The sequence below is a fragment of the Stenella coeruleoalba genome (genome assembly GCF_951394435.1).
Source record: "Stenella coeruleoalba genome assembly, contig: scaffold_62, whole genome shotgun sequence".
Classification (NCBI taxonomy): Eukaryota; Metazoa; Chordata; class Mammalia; order Artiodactyla; family Delphinidae; genus Stenella; species Stenella coeruleoalba.
In genome coordinates this window covers 604,138-617,532 of record NW_027646189.1, presented here as the reverse complement: position 1 = coordinate 617,532, position 13,395 = coordinate 604,138, and the positions used below count along the sequence as shown (strand labels likewise).

Here is a 13,395-nt window from a genome sequence, read left to right as displayed (position 1 = left end):
TGAACAGGAATAGAGAGAACCAATGACAGACTAGCTGGAGGTGTCTGGACGGGCAAATTTAACTCTCATTTCCCACCAGGAAGAGGAATTAACCAAAGGCTCAGCGTGCCGTGCCGGAACCAGATTAGGGCCTGAAGCCATCCTGCGGTGTTGCGGCCAGGTCACAAGAAAGCGAGTTGAAGAAAGGAGCTCAGGCGCACTGTAATTCACAAACCTGCAGTGTTATAAATGACAGCTATCTTACAAAAATATACTGAAGTAAGGCTGCCAAGAGGACTTGAAAGCGGGGCAGAATTGCAGGAAACCGATTTCAGGAGATAGACTGGAATTGCATTGAAAGCATAGGAAAAGAGGCAGAACGTCCACAATGATGCACTTGGCCAAAAAGGGCGTATGCGTTTTTTCCTGAATATATTCAGGAAAAAACGCATACGCTCTTTTTGGCCAACCAAGCAAACTTGCAAAGGAAATCTGCACTACAATGAAGTCTCACTTCCCCCCGGTCAAAAGGGCCATCTGAAAAAAGTGTAAAATCCAGAAAGGCAGGACAGGCCATGGAGAACTGGGAGCCTTGTTATGCTGATGGGCGGGATGTAAATTGCCAACAGAAACTCGGGAGAAGTGTATGGTGTTTCCTGAAACATCTAAAAAACAAAGCAACAGAGCCTAGGGCACTTCCACTTATTGTCCTATAGCTTAGGGAAATGAAAATCAAAAAGACACCGCCACCCAAAAGTTTGGGACGCCTCTGTTTACAAGAACCTCTTTTACTGTACAAGTTCAATATCACAGAAAGTGAAAAATGGTTAAAGAACTTGTGATACTTACGTAAAATGCAGTATCACTCAGCAATGAAATCTATGTCATCAGGCCCGTAGCAGCATAATGAGTGGATTCAGGTACGATGATTCTAACTGAAATAAGTCACACAGAAAAAGAAACATCATAAGATATCACTAATACACGGAATGTAAACTTGGCTACACAGGAACTGAATTCCAAAACAAAACAGGGTCTCAAATTTAGAAAACCAACTTCTGCTTGCTTAAGGGGAAAGGTGAGTTGGGGTGCTGCATAAAACCAGAGATTGAAATGAGCACAGATAAAGTTCCTTAAGCCAAATATGGAATAGACAAGAGCTACTCCTTGCTCAACCAAATGGACTCAACACCCCATATTAAACGCCTAAGAGTGTACCTGACTAGTAATTATCTTAAAACCTATGGATTGCTATGTCTCCAAAAGAGAATCAAGCATGTGTACAGGGGCATAAATGCAGCAGTGATAGGATTGGAGCTGCTCGGTGAGCAAATGCAGACCCTTTGAAGTCATATTGCATGGTACCCATTCCACTGGTCTCCACTCTCCAGGTTTAAGGTATTCTTCCTTCAGCTAAAACATGCATGTGGAACCCAGAGTATGATCAACCGTGTGAATGGGAGATGTGTTCAAATATGTCTCAGTTTTCCTCCCCTGGTACTCGGGTGCAACATTCCAGACGCTTTACTAACACTCTCCCCACTTGGAGAGTCAGCGCCTTTAACCTACTGTTTGGCCCAGTTTGCAATTTCTGTGGAAGATGAACAGGAATAGCGAGAACCAATGAAAGAATAGCTGGAGGTGTCTCGACGGGCAAATTTAACTCTCATTTCCCACCAGGAAGAGGAATTAACCAAAGGCTCAGCGTGCCGTGCCAGAACCAGATTAGGGCCTGAAGACATCCTGCGGTGTTGCGGCCAGGCCACAAGAAAGCGAGTTGAAGAAAGGAGCTCAGGGGCACTGTAATTCACAAACCTGCAGAGTTATAAATGACAGCTATCGTCCAAAAATAGACTGAAGTAAGGCTGCCAAGAGGACTTGAAAGCGGGGCAGAATTGCAGGAAACCGATTTCAGGAGGTAGACTGGAATTGCATTGAAAGCATAGGAAAAGAGGCAGAACGTCCACAATGATGCACTTGGCCAAAAAGGGCGTATGCGTTTTTTCCTGAATATATTCAGGAAAAAACGCATACGCCCTTTTTGGCCAACCAAGCAAACTTGCAAAGGAAATCTGCACTACAATGAAGTCTCACTTCCCCCCGGTCAAAAGGGCCATCTGAAAAAAGTGTAAAATCCAGAAAGGCAGGACAGGCCATGGAGAACTGGGAGCCTTGTTATGCTGACGGGCGGGATGTAAATTGCCAACAGACACTCGGGAGAAGTGTATGGTGTTTCCTGAAACATCTAAAAAACAAAGCAAAGAGCCTAGGGCACTTCCACTTATGGTCCTATAGCTTAGGGAAATTAAAATCAAAAAGACACAGCCACCCCAAAGTTTGGGACGCCTCTGTTTACAAGAACCTCGTTTACCGTACAAGTTCAATATCACAGAAAGTGAAAAATGGATAAAGAACTTGTGGTACTTACGTACAATGCAGTATCACTCAGCAATGAAATCTATGTCATCAGGCCCGTAGCAGCATAATGAGTGGATTCAGGTACGATGATTCTAACTGAAATAAGTCACACAGAAGAGGAAACATCATAAGGTATCACTAATATACGAAATGTAAACTTGGCTACACAGGAACTGAATTCCAAAACAGAACAGGGTCTCAAATTTAGAAAACCAACTTATGCTTGCTTAAGGGGAAAGGTGAGTTGGGGTACTGCATAAAACCAGAGACTGAAATGAGCACAGATAAAGTTCCTTAAGCCAAATATGGAATAGACAAGAGCTACTCCTTGCTCAATGAAATGGACTCAACACCGCATATTAAACGCCTAAGAATGTACCTGACTAGTAAGTATCTTAAAACCTATGGAATGCTATGTCTCCAAAAGAGAATCAAGCGTGTGTACAGGGACGGAAACGCAGCAGTGATACGACTGGAGAGGTTCGGTGAGCAAATGAAGACCCTTTGAAGTCATATTGCATGGTACCCATTCCACGGGTCTCAACTCTCCAGCTTTAAGGTATTCTTCCTTCAGCTAAAACATGCATGTGGAACCCAGAGTATGATCAACCGTGTGAACGGGAGACGTGTTCAAATATGTCTCAGTTTTCCTCCCCTGGTACTCGGGTGCAAAATTCCAGACGCTTTACTAACACTCTCCCCACTTGGAGAGTCAGCGCCTTTAACCTCCTGTTTGGCCCAGTTTGCAATTTCTGCGGAAGATGAACAGGAATAGGGAGAACCAATGAGAGACTAGTTGGAGGTGTCTGGACGGGCAAATTTAACTCTCATTTCCCACTAGGAAGAGGAAATAACCAAAGGCTCAGCGTGCCGTGCCGGAACCAGTTTAGGGCCTGAAGCCATCCTGCGGTGTTGATGCCAGCTCAAAAGAAAGCGAGTAGAAGAAGGGAGCTCAAGGGCACTGTAATTCACAAACCTGCAGAGTTATAAATGACAGCTATCGTCCAAAAATATACTGAAGTAAGGCTGCCAAGAGGACTTGAAAGCGGGGCAGAATTGCAGGAAACCGATTTCAGGAGGTAGACTGGAATTGCATTGAAAGCATAGGAAAAGAGGCAGAACGTCCACAATGATGCACTTGGCCAAAAAGGGCATATGCGTTTTTTCCTGAATATATTCAGGAAGAAATGCATGTGCCCTTTTTGGCCAACCAAGCAAGCTTGCAAAAGAAATCTGCACTACAATGAAGTCTCACTTCCCCCCGGTCAAAAGGGCCATCTGAAAAAAGTGTAAAATCCAGAAAGGCAGGACAGGCCATGGAGAACTGGGAGCCTTGTTATGCTGATGGGCGGGATGTAAATTGCCAACAGACACTCGGGAGAAGTGTATGGTGTTTCCTGAAACATCTAAAAAACAAAGCAACAGAGCCTAGGGCACTTCCACTTATGGTCCTATAGAATAGAGAAATTAAAATCAAAAAGACACAGCCACCCCAAAGTTTGGGACGCCTCTGTTTACAAGAACCTCGTTTACAGTACAAGTTCAACATCGCAGAAAGTGAAAAATGGATAAAGAAGTTGTGGTATTTACTTACAAAGCAATATCACTCAGCAATGAAATCTATGTCATCAGGCCCTTAGCAGCACAATGAGTGGATTCAGGTATGATGATTCTAACTGAAATAAGTCACACAGAAAAAGAAACATCATAAGATATCAGTAATACACGGAATATAAACTTGGCTACACAGGAACTGAATTACAGAACAAAACAGGGTCTCAAATTTAGAAAACCAACTTATGTTTGCTTAAGGGTAAAAGTCAATTGGGGTGCTGCATAAAACCAGAGATTGAAATGAGCACAGATAAAGTTCCTTAAGCCAAATATGGAATAGACAAGAGCTACTCCTTGCTCAACGAAATGGACTCAACACCCCATATTAAACGCCTAAGAATGTACCTGACTAGTAAGTATCTTAAAACCTATGGATTGCTATGTCTCCGAAAGAGAATCAAGCATGTGTACAGGGGCATAAACGCAGCAGTGATAGGATTGGAGAGGTTCGGTGAGCAAATGAAGACCCTTTGAAGTCATATTGCATGGTACCCATTGCACGGGTTTCAACTACCCAGGTTTAAGGTATTCTTCCTTCAGCTAAAACATGCATGTGGAACCTAGAGTATGATCAACCATGTGATCGGGAGATGTGTTCAAATATGTCTCAGTTTTCGTACCTTGGTACTCGGGTGCAACATGCCAAACACTTTACTGACACTCTCCCCACTTGGAGAGTCAGTCCCTTTAACCTCCTGTTTGGCCCAGTTTGCAATTTCTGCGGAAGATGAACAGGAATAGCGAGAACCAATGAGAGACTAGCTGGAGGTGTCTGGACGGGCAAATTTAACTCTCATTTCCCACCAGGAAGAGGAAATAACCAAAGGCTCAGCGTGCCGTGCCGGAACCAGATTAGGGCCTGGAGCCATCCTGCGGTGTTGCGGCCAGGTCACAAGAAAGCGAGTTGAAGAAAGGAGCTCAGGGGCACTGTAATTCACAAACCTGCAGAGTTATAAATGACAGCTATCGTCCAAAAATATACTGAAGTAAGGCTGCCAAGAGGACTTGAAAGCGGGGCAGAATTGCAGGAAACCGATTTCAGAAGGTAGACTGGAATTGCATTGAGAGCATAGGAAAAGAGGCAGAACGTCCACAATGATGCACTTGGCCAAAAAGGGCGTATGCGTTTTTTCCTGAATATATTCAGGAAAAAACGCATACGCCCTTTTTGGCCAACCAAGCAAGCTTGCAAAGGAAATCTGCACTACAATGAAGTCTCACTTCCTCCCGGTCAAAAGGGCCATCTGAAAAAAGTGTAAAATCCAGAAAGGCAGGAAAGGCCATGGAGAACTGGGAGCCTTGTTATGCTGATGGGCGGGATGTAAATTGCCAACAGACACTGGGGAGAAGTGTATGGTGTTTACTGAAACATCTAAAAAACAAAGCAACAGAGCCTAGGGCACTTCCACTTATGGTCCTATAGCTTAGGGAATTTAAAATCAAAAAGACACAGCCACCCCAAAGTTTGGAACGGCTCTGTTTACAAGAACCTCGTTTACCATACAAGTTCAATATCACAGAAAGTGAAAAATGGATAAAGAACTTGTGGTACTTACGTACAATGCAGTATCACTCAGCAATGAAATCTATGTCATTAGGCCCGTAGCAGTATAATGAATGGATTCAGGTACGATGATTCTAACTGAAATAAGTCACACAAAAAAAGAAACATCATAAGATATCACTAATACACGGAATGTAAACTTGGCTACACAGGAACTGAATTCCAAAACAGAACAGGGTCTCAAATTTAGAAAAGAAACTTATGCTTGCTTAAGGGGAAAGGTGAGATGGGGTTCTGCATAAAACCAGAGATTGAAATGAGCACAGATAAAGTTCCTTAAGCCAAATATGGAATAGACAAAAGCTACTCCTTGTTCAACGAAATGGACTCAACACCCCATATTAAATGCCTAGGAATGTACCTGACTAGTAAGTATCTTAAAACCTATGGATTGCTAGGTCTCCAAAAGAGAATCAAGCGTGTGAACAGGGGCATAAATGCAGCAGTGATAGGATTGGAGAGGTTCGGTGAGCAAATGAAGACCCTTTGAAGTCATATTGCATGGTACCCATTCCACGGGTCTCAACTCTCCAGGTTTAAGGTATTCTTCCTTCAGCTAAAACATGCATGTGGAACCCAGAGTATGATCAACCATGTGAACGGGAGACGTGTGCAAATATGTCTCAGTTTTCCTCCCCTGGTACTCGGGTGCAACATTCCAGATGCTTTACTAACACTCTCCCCACTTGGAGAGTCAGCGCCTTTAACCTCCTGTTTGGCCCAGTTTGCAATTTCTGCGGAAGATGAACAGGAATAGGGAGAACCAATGAGAGACTAGCTGGAGGTGTCTTGACGGGCAAATTTAACTCTCATTTCCCACCAGGAAGGAGAAATAACCAAAGGCTCAGCATGCCATGCGGGAACCAGTTTAGGGCCTGAAGCAATATTGCGGTGTTGCAGCCAGCTCAAAAGAAAGCGAGTTGAAGAAAGGATCTCAGGGGCACTGTAATTCACAAACCTGCAGAGTTATAAATGACAGCTATCGTCCAAAAATAGACTGAAGTAAGGCTGCCAAGAGGACTTGAAAACGGGGCAGAATTGCAGGAAACCGATTTCAGGAGGTAGACTGGAATTGCATTGAAAGCATAGGAAAGGAGGCAGAACGTCCACAATGATGCACTTGGCCAACAAGGGCGTATGCGTTTTTTCCTGAATATATTCAGGAAAAAACGCATACGCCCTTTTTGGCCAACCAAGCAAGCTTGCAAAGGAAATCTGCACTACAATGAAGTCTCACAACCCCCCGGTCAAAAGGGGTCTCTGAAAAAAGTGTAAAATCCAGAAAGGCAGGACAGGCCATGGAGAACTGGGAGCCTTGTTATGCTGAAGGGCGGGATGTAAATTGCCAACAGACACTGGGGAGAAGTGTATGGTGTTTCCTGAAACATCTAAAAAACAAAGCAACAGAGCCTATGGCACTTCCACTTACGGTCCTATAGCTTAGGGAAATTAAAATCAAAAAGACACAGCCACCCCAAAGTTTGGGACGGCTCTGTTTACAAGAACCTCGTTTACAGTACAAGTTCAACATCACAGAAAGTGAAAAATGGATAAAGAAGTTGTGGTGTTTACTTACAAAGCAATATCACTCAGCAATGAAATCTATGTCATCAGGAGCTTAGCAGCACAATGAGTGGATTCAGGTATGATGATTCTAACTGAAATAAGTCACACAGAAAAAGAAACATCATAAGATATCCGTAATACACGGAATGTAAACTTGGCTACACAGGAACTGAATTACAGAACAGAACAGGGTCTCTAATTTAGAAAAGCAACTTATGCTTGCTTAAGGGGAAAGGTGAGTTGGGGTGCTACATAAAACCAGAGATTGAAATGAGCACAGATAAAGTTCCTTAAGCCAACTATGGAATAGACAAGAGCTACTCCTTGCTCAACGAAATGGACTCAACACCGCATATTAAACGCCTAAGAATGTACCTGACTAGTAAGTATCTTAAAACCTATGGATTACTATGTCTCCAAAAGAGAATCAAGCATGTGTACAGGGGCATAAACGCAGCACTGATAGGATTGGAGAGGTTCGGTGAGCAAATGAAGACCCTTTGAAGTCATATTGCATGGTACCCATTCCACGGGTTTCAACTACCCAGGTTTAAGGTATTCTTCCTTCAGCTAAAACATGCATGTGGAACCTAGAGTATGATCAACCGTGTGATCGGGAGACGTGTTCAAATATGTCTCAGTTTTCGTACCCTGGTACTCGGGTGCAACATTCCAGAAGCTTTACTAACACTCTCCCCACTTGGAGAGTCAGCGCCTTTAACCTCCTGTTTGGCCCAGTTTGCAATTTCTGCGGAAGATGAACAGGAATAGTGAGAACCAATGAGAGACTAGCTGGAGGTGTCTGGACGGGCAAATTTAACTCTCATTTCCCACCAGGAAGAGGAAATAACCAAAGGCTCAGCGTGCCGTGCCAGAACCAGATTAGGGCCTGAAGCCATCCTGCGGTGTTGCGGCCAGCTCACAAGAAACGAGTTGAAGAAAGGAGCTCAGGGGCACTGTAATTCACAAACCTGCAGAGTTATAAATGACAGCTATCGTCCAAAAATATACTGAAGTAAGGCTGCCAAGAGGACTTGAAAGCGGGGCAGAATTGCAGGAAACTGATTTCAGGAGGTAGACTGGAATTGCATTGAAAGCATAGGAAAAGAGGCAGAACGTCCACAATGATGCACTTGTCCAAAAAGGGCGTATGCGTTTTTTCCTGAATATATTCAGGAAAAAACGCATACGCCCTTTTTGGCCAACCAAGCAAGCTTGCAAAGGAAATCTGCACTACAATGAAGTCTCACTTCCCCCCGGTCAAAAGGGCCATCTGAAAAAAGTGTAAAATCCAGAAAGGCAGGACAGGCCATGGAGAACTGGGAGCCTTGTTATGCTAATGGGCAGGATGTAAATTGCCAACAGACACTCCGGAGAAGTGTATGGTGTTTCCTGAAACATCTAAAAAACAAAGCAACAGAGCCTAGGGCACTTCCACTTATAGTCCTATAGCTTAGGGAAATAAAAATCAAAAAGACACAGCCACGCCAAAGTTTGGGACGCCTCTGTTTACAAGAACCTCGTTTACCGTACAAGTTCAATATCACAGAAAGTGAAAAATGGATAAAGAACTTGTGGTACTTACGTACAATGCAGTATCACTCAGCAATGAAATCTATGTCATCAGGCCCGTAGCAGCATAATGAGTGGATTAAGGTACGATGATTCTAACTGAAATAAGTCACACAGAAAAAGAAACATCATAAGGTATCACTAATACACGGAATGTAAACTTGGCTACACAGGAACTGAATTCCAAAACAGAACAGGGTCTCAAATTTAGAAGACCAACTTATGCTTGCTTAAGGGGAAAGGTGAGTTGGGGTGCTGCATAAAACCAGAGATTGAAATGAGCACTTATAAAGTTCCTTAAGCCAAATATGGAATAGACTAGAGCTACTCCTTGCTCAACGAAATTGACTCAACACCGCATATTAAACGCCTAAGAATGTACCTGACTAGTAAGTATCTTAAAACCTATGGATTGCTATGTCTCCAAAAGAGAATCAAGCGTGTGTACAGGGGCATAAACGCAGCAGTGATAGGATTGGAGAGGTTCGGTGAGCAAATGAAGACCCTTTGAAGTCATATTGCATGGTACCCATTCCACGGGTCTCAACTCTCCAGGTTTAAGGTATTCTTCCTTAAGCTAAAACATACATGTGGAACCCAGAGTATGATCAACCGTGTGAACGGGAGACGTGTTCAAATATGTCTCAGTTTTCCTCCCCTGGTACCCGGGTGCAACATTCCAGATGCTTTACTAACACTCTCCCCACTTGGAGAGTCAGCGCCTTTAACCTCCTGTTTGGCCCAGTTTGCAATTTCTGCGGAAGATGAACAGGAATAGGGAGAACCAATGAGAGACTCGCTGGAGGTGTCTGGACGGGCAAATTTAACTCTCATTTCCCACCAGGAAGAGGAAATAACCAAAGGCTCAGTGTGCCCTGCCGGAACCAGATTAGGGCCTGAAGCCATCTGCGCTGTTGCGGTCAGCTCACAAGAAAGCGAGTTGAAGAAAGAAGCTCAGGGGCACTGTAATTCACAAACCTGCAGAGTTATAAATGACAGCTATCGCCCAAAAATATACTGAAGTAAGGCTGCCAAGAGGACTTGAAAGCGGGGCAGAATTGCAGGAAACCGATTTCAGGAGGTAGACTGGAATTACATTGAAAGCATAGGAAAGGAGGCAGAACGTCCACAATGATGCACTTGGCCAACAAGGGCATATGCGTTTTTTCCTGAATATATTCAGGAAAAAACGCATACGCCCTTTCTGGCCAACCAAGCAAGCTTGCAAAGGAAATCTGCACTACAATGAAGTCTCACTTCCCCCCGGTCAAAAGGGCCATCTGAAAAAAGTGTAAAATCCAGAAAGGCAGGAGAGGCCATGGAGAACTGGGAGCCCTGTTATGCTGATGGGCGGGATGTAAATTGCCAACAGACACTCAGGAGAAGTGTATGGTGTTTCCTGAAACATCTAAAAAACAAAGCAACAGAGCCTAGGGCACTTCCACTTATGGTCCTATAGCTTAGGGAAATTAAAATCAAAAAGACACAGCCACCCCAAAGTTTGGGACGCCTCTGTTTACGAGAACCACGTTTACCGTACAAGTTCAATATCACAGAAAGTGAAAAATGGATAAAGAACTTGTGGTACTTACGTACAATACAGTATCACTCAGCAATGAAATCTATGTCATCAGGCCCATAGCAGCATAATGAGTGGATTCAGGTACGATGATTCTAACTGAAATAAGTCACACAGAAAAAGAAACATCATAAGATATCACTAATACACGGAATGTAAACTTGGCTACACAGGAACTGAATTCCAAAACAGAACAGGATCTCAAATTTAGAAAACCAACTTATGCTTGTTTAAGGGGAAAGGTGAATTGGGGAGCTGCATAAAACCAGAGATTGAAATGAGCACAGATAAAGTTCCTTAAGCCAAATATGGAATAGACAAGAGCTACTCCTTGCTCAATGAAATGGACTCAACACCCCATATTAAATGCCTAAGAATGTACCTGACTAGTATGTATCTTAAAACCTATGGATTGCTATGTCTCCAAAAGAGAATCAAGCGTGTGTACAGGGGCATAAACGCAGCAGTGATAGGATTGGAGAGCTTCGGTGAGCAAATGAAGACCCTTTGAAGTCATATTGCATGGTACCCATTCCACGGGTCTCAAATCTCCAGGTTTAAGGTATTCTTCCTTCAGCTAAAACATGCATGTGGAACCCAGAGTATGATCAACCGTGTGAATCGGAGACGTGTTCAAATATGTCTCAGTTTTCCTCCCCTGGTACTCTTGTGCAACATTCCAGACGTTTTACTAACACTCTCCCCACTTGGAGAGTCAGCCCCTTTAACCACCTGTTTGGCCCAGTTTGCAATTTCTGCGGAAGATGAAGAGGAATAGGGAGAACCAATGAGAGACTAGTTGGAGGTGTCTGGACACACAAATTTAACTCTCATTTCCCACCAGGAAGAGGAAATAACCAAAGGCTCAGCGTGCCGTGCCGGAACCAGATTAGTGCCTGAAGCCATCCTGCGGTGTTGCGGCCAGCTCACAAGAAAGCGAGTTGAAGAAAGGAGCTCAGGGTCGCTGTAATTCACAAACCTGCAGAGTTATAAATGACAGCTATCGTCCAAAAATAGACTGAAGTAAGGCTGCCAAGAGGACTTGAAAGCGGGGCAGAATTGCAGGAAACCGATTTCAGGAGGTAGACTGGAATTGCATTGAAAGCATAGGAAAAGAGGCAGAACGTCCACAATGATGCACTTGGCCAAAAAGTGCGTATGCGTTTTTTCCTGAATATATTCAGGAAAAAACGCATACGCCCTTTTTGTCCAACGAAGCAAACTTGCAAAGGAAATCTTCACTACAATGAAGTCTCACCTTCTCCCCGGTCAAAAGGGCAATCTGAAAAAAGTGTAAAATCCAGAAAAGCAGGACAGGCCATGGAGAACTGGGAGCCTTGTTATGCTGATGGGCGGGATGTAAATTGCCAACAGACACTCAGGAGAAGTGTATGGTGTTTCCTGAAACATCTAAAAAACAAAGCAACAGAGCCTAGGGCACTTCCACTTATGGTCCTATAGCTTAGGGAAATTAAAATCAAAAAGACACAGCCACCCCAAAGTTTGGGACGCCTCCGTTTACAAGAACCTCGTTTACCGTACAAGTTCAATATCACAGAAAATGAAAAATGGATAAAGAACTTGTGGTACTTACGTACAATGCAGTATCACTCAGCAATGAAATCTATGTCATCAGGCCCTTAGCAGCACAATGAGTGGATTCAGGTATGATGATTCTAATTGAAATAAGTCACAGAGAAAAAGAAACATCATAAGATATCAGTAATACACGGAATGTAAACTTGGCTACACAGGAACTGAATTACAGAACAGAACAGGGTCTCAAATTTAGAAAAGCAACTTATGCTTGCTTAAGGGTAAAGGTGAGTTGGGGTGCTGCATAAAAGCAGAGATTGAAATAAGCACAGATAAAGTTCTTTAAGCCAAATATGGAATAGAAAAGAGCTACTCCTTGCTCAACGAAATGGACTCAACACCGCATATTAAACGCCTAAGAATGTACCTGACTAGTAAGTATCTTAAAACCTATGGATTGCTATGTCTCCAAAAGAGAATCAAGCGTGTGTACAGGGGCATAAACGCAGCAGTGATAGGATTGGAGAGGTTCGGTGAGCAAATGAAGACCCTTTGAAGTCATATTGCATGATACCCATTCCACGGGTCTCAACACTCCAGGTTTAAGGTATTCTTCCTTCAGCTAAAACATGCATGTGGAACCTAGAGTATGATCAACCATGTGATCGGGAGACGTGTTCAAATATATCTCAGTTTTCGTACCCTGGTACTCGGGTGCAACATTCCAGACGCTTTACTAACACTCTACCCACTTGGAGAGTCAGCGCCTTTAACCTCCTGTTTGGCCCAGTTTGCAATTTTTGCGGAAGATGAACAGGAATAGCGAGAACCAATGAGAGACTAGCTGGAGGTGTCTGGACGGGCAAATTTAACTCTCATTTCCCACCAGGAAGAACAATTAACCAAAGACTCAGCGTGCCGTGCCGGAACCAGATTAGGGCCTGAAGCCATCCTGCGGTGTTGCGGCCAGCTCAAAAGAAAGCGAGTTGAAGAAAGGAGCTCAGGGGAAGTGTAATTCACAAACCTGCAGAGTTATAAATGACAGCTATCGTCCAAAAATATACTGAAGTAAGGCTGCCAAGAGGACTTGAAAGCGGGGCAGAATTGCAGGAAACCGATTTCAAGAGGTAGACTGGAATTGCATTGAAAGCATAGGAAAAGAGGCAGAGCGTCCACAATGATGCACTTGGCCAAAAAGTGCGTATGCGTTTTTTCCTGAATATATTCAGGAAAAAACGCATACGCCCTTTTTGGCCAACCAAGCAAGCTTGCAAAGGAAATCTGCACTACAATGAAGTCTCACTTCCCCCCGGTCAAAAGGGCCATCTGAAAAAAGTGTAAAATCATGAAAGGCAGGACAGGCCATGGAGAACTGGGAGCCTTGTTATGCTGATGGGTGGGCTGTAAATTGCCAACAGACATTCGGGAGAAGTGTATGGTGTTTTTGAAACATCTAAAAAACAAAGCAACAGAGCCTAGGGCACTTCCACTTATGGTCCTATAGCTTAGGGAAATTAAAATCAAAAAGACACAGCCACCCCAAAGTTTGGGACGCCTCTGTTTACCA

The 13,395-nt window shown here is 43.7% G+C and overlaps 1 long non-coding RNA gene across 26 annotated transcripts in view; it reads right to left on the bottom strand.

Moving 5' to 3' along the window:
- LOC307181269 overlaps window positions 1-13,395 on the bottom strand; it is a 1,277,915-nt gene that overhangs the window by 718,854 nt on the left and 545,666 nt on the right. For 12 of the 26 annotated variants that reach the window (XR_013826281.1, XR_013826282.1, XR_013826283.1 and 9 more), the window contains exons 3-4: window positions 5,568-5,649; window positions 829-914 (exon numbers count right to left, since the gene is read on the bottom strand). The exons of 11 other annotated variants lie outside the window; for them this stretch is intronic. This is a non-coding gene — a long non-coding RNA (uncharacterized lncRNA). The remainder of the gene's footprint in view (window positions 1-828; window positions 915-5,567; window positions 5,650-13,395) is intronic. 3 more of the 26 variants (XR_013826275.1, XR_013826296.1, XR_013826276.1) reach the window with 2 other exon arrangements.